Source organism: Callospermophilus lateralis, chromosome 14 (assembly GCF_048772815.1).
Source record: "Callospermophilus lateralis isolate mCalLat2 chromosome 14, mCalLat2.hap1, whole genome shotgun sequence".
In the NCBI taxonomy this organism is placed as follows: Eukaryota; Metazoa; Chordata; class Mammalia; order Rodentia; family Sciuridae; genus Callospermophilus; species Callospermophilus lateralis.
In genome coordinates, this window is record NC_135318.1 from 89060601 (window position 1) to 89064587 (window position 3987).

Here is a 3987-nt window from a genome sequence, read left to right on the forward strand (position 1 = left end):
GCAGTCTTTGTCTCCTGAACTGCCATGTACCCAGTGCCAGCACCAGGACATCACAATGAGAGAAGCATTCCCAGAGGGGACACTGGAACTAAGATGTGGAGGCCAGGGCAGAAGTGGCAGAGGAATCCAAGGGGACAGCAGCGCAGGGACACACAAGTCCAGCATGTTGTGTGTCTGGAGCAGAATAAAAAACACAGAGCACAGAGGAAATATAGGAAGTAGAAGGAAGCGGGTGGGCTGAGGGGAGCATGGGCTGGAGGAGTGGGACTGGGGAACACTGCAAGAATGTTGTCATTGTCCCTGAGTGAGTTACGGAGCCACTGGACGGAACTTGGAATATGTCAGAAGCTCTTGCCTGCCTACTGTACACTTTATATATGTAACCAAGCACCCATGCATGTGTCCCCATGATGCATTACCACATAGCAATGACACATAGCAATGCCCCGTGATGCACATCTATACTGACAGCCGCACTGAAGGTGGTACTGGGTGCCCGATCTGTCAACAGCATTAGTACAACTGTGGGTTTCAAAAATGCTTTTTTTTTTTTTTTTTTACCAGGATTGAACTCAGGGGTGCTTAAACACTGAGCCACATCCCAGCCCTTTTTTGTATTTTGATTAGAAAAAGGATTTCACTAAGTTGCTTAGGGCCCTGCTAAGTTGCTGAGGTTGGCCTTGAACTCACAATCCTCCTGCCTCAGCCTCCTGAGCCCCTGGAATTACAGGCATGCACCACCACACCTAACTCAAAGTGCTTCCACACCCACTGGATCACAGGAGCCAACCCAATGGAATTTACAAGAAGACGTCCCTAGACACTTTTTATTGAAAAGGAGAAAACACCACATGGAGGTATGGAATGGCTTCGCTCAGGACAGACCTGGAAAGTTCTCTTTCTCCTTTACAGACAGAGCAAAAGGGGTCTTGTGAGCTGAGCAGACTTCCAAGACCCCAGAGCCGGCCAGCCAGGCTTCCTGATTCCCAGCAACACTGTTTGCTGTCCTATGTCAAAGACTGAACTACACAAATTCCCACCCACCATAGCATGTGCTACACCCCCATAAGACCTGTCAACTTGCTCCATGACACAGGATTCTTATTTTGGTCACCACTGTATTCCCAGGTCCTACTTAAGTGTCCAGCCTTAGTAGATGCTCAGTTATCAGTTACACAGCTAAATACAAAAAAAGGGAGAGAGGGTGGGAAGAAAAAGCAAAGCTTTACTGGTGAGACGACCCTGCCATTCATCATCCCTCACTTTTCCCTATTAACAGTTTCCAGATCCTTTCACGTCATCCTGCTCACTCATTTGTACTAAGTATGACAGGCTGGAGAAACAAAGTGGATTAGTGACTTCCCTAAGGTCACACAGCTCTTGCCAGGGCTGGATCACAAATCCAGGACTCACAGAGCCCAGGTACTTTCTATTCCCAACTCCCTTGGCTCAAGAATGCAGTGTCCTGACATCTTCTGGTGGCTGCTTTCACTTTCAGTCATTAGCACTGGTTAAGCACTCACTGTGTCCCAAACACCTTGTCTGACTTAATCATCATGATATCATCCAAGAAAAGCACCATCCTGAGTCTCACACTTCAGACCTGAGCAGTTCAACTCAGAGAAGTTGGGACAGTGGCCTGAAGTCACACAGCAGCCAGTCCAGGATTGTGTCAGAATTCCAGCTTGGGCTTTGGTTCCAGCCCCACAGTCATGACTTCTACACCTTCTATACAGGATAGAAAGGCAAGTGCCAGCATCCAGTGGGAACAGACCCATCTCCCAAAATCCTGGTTCCTCTCCGTTGGAGTGAGGCAGCGGGAAGGGATTTTACCTGGAATAAAGAAATCTCACAGCTGACGGGATGGAAATGTGGAGCCAGGGGAAGCACCAAGACCAGCACTGCCCTGGGACAGCACTGCCCTGGGGTGGGGGCCGCAGGACAGCAGAGCTAGCCACTGGGGCATAGAGAGAAAAATGGGGGCCCAGAGCCCTAAGCCTCAAGGCTGCCCCTCCAAACACAGGGAAGGCAGGGGCTGTACCATGCACAGCCTGGCACACAAGGTGGAATGACAGGAGACCCCATGTGCCAGTGAGCCATGGCCCCCAGGGGAGGGGACAAGACACCAAGATGGCTCTGCTGAGTCTGTGCCAGGAGCAGAGAAGTCTGGACAAAGGCAGATTTAATCCACTGGGTCTCCATGCCTCAGCCTCTTCCCCTTCCCTCGGCCTCCCTCCCCCAACCTCCAGGGCCTCTGGTCCTTTCTCCAGGACCCTGGCACTGCCAGGGGATGGGGAGGGGACACCCTGCTCCGTGGTTTGTGCCCAAAGCAAAAACCTCGTCATTCCAGGGCCACAGAGCACACAGCCAGCCCGGAGTCTGGTGAAGCGCTGGACCTGGGTGTGTTTCCTGGGTGCTTCCCCACGTGCCCTGGCACCAGCAAGAGAGGATTCCTGTGCCCTGACTCCCGCTGCTCTGGGCTGGTCCACAGAGGCCTGAGGGAGGGGAGGCATTCCTGCTCAGTGAGCTCTCTGCCCTCCTGTGGCAGGGAAGGTTTCTGGCCACGGGGGTCTGACCTCACCCAGGCCACTCCCTAGGTTCCAGAATCTTCCTTACTAATAAAAGGGGTGTACGTGCAAGGGGGAGGAGCTAGGCTGGGGTGAGCAGAATTTCTGGCACCTAAGGCAAGGCCTGGGGTCACCAGTCGTCACCAGCACTCACTTGGCCATCAAGTCTGCCACCTCCCGCGAGGAGACCCTGGCCATATTATCGTCCCTGGGCTTCAGTTTTCTCATCTGCCAAACAGCCTGCAAACAGGGTCTAGTTGACTACTCATAGCTATTTAAGAAGCACTATTACTAGAACAGAAAAGGGACCTATGGTGTCCCCTCTAGACGTTGTTCCAGCTCCTCTGCTGTCACCTTCCTTTCTGCTCGCCCAGGAAGGTTTTCCTCCCCTGCCCTGGAAGCACCAATTTTCCCTCCAGCAGCCCAGGCAGCCGCTGCCAAGGGGCTAGGGGGTGGGCAAAGAGCCCAAGAGACACGTGCAGAGGTCATATCTGCAGCCCTACCCAACTGGATAAGGGCCAAGGGTGGCTTTTTCCAAACTGCCTTCTGCAACCAGTGCCCCTTTCCTTCTCCCTGCCAGGATCTGTGTTTCTATTTCTGTGTGTTGGAAGCCTGGAGGGGTAGGGGACATGGAGTAATTAATGATTGATTCTCAGGCACAGCCACCTGCAGGCCCCTGGACGGACTGTCAGCCATTTCCTGAGAGTGGGGACAGGGTGGAAATCCCTTAGGGCGGTGGTGAGCACTTCCGCCTTCTGCAGAATTGGGACGTTCCTTCTGCCACCAGCAGCTCCCCTGATTGGGGGTCCAAGGACACCCCACCCCATTACAACCCCCACACCCAGCCTTGTGCCCCTGCTCCTCCCCTGGCCCTCCCCTTTCCAAGGACTCTCCAGCAGAGGCTCAGGGCGTTTTCAGAGAACTTACCATGCTTCAGGGAAAGGATTAAAGGAACCGAGTTGTACAGCAAAACGTTCGAGAAGTTTTAACTCTGCCCTGCTTGGAGTATTGTTGTCTAATAATAATTAACTTTTGCACAGAGCTGCAGTTTTCAAAGGGCTCCACATCCAGAGCGCTATTCATCTCACAACAAAGCCATGAGGTAGTTCCCACCCTCCCCAGCCCCACCTGCACCCACAGGTGCAGACGAGGACATTGAGGCCCAGAGAGAAGGAGTGGCTCTGTTTCACAGTCAGGGCAGGGACGCTGGCCTTCTGACTCCGAGTAAAGAGCTGCCAAATTCTCCCTAAATGACACCCCTCAGTCCCAGGACGGGCTCACGTAGGGAAGGCAGCATAGCAGGTGAGAAGGAGGGATCCTTGCAGGTCTCCTCCAAGGCTGGAGAGAGAAAGTCCATGCGGGTCAAAGGTGAGGAGGTGACCCCAGGATTCCTCCCCCAGTTACCCGGAAGTGAGGTGGA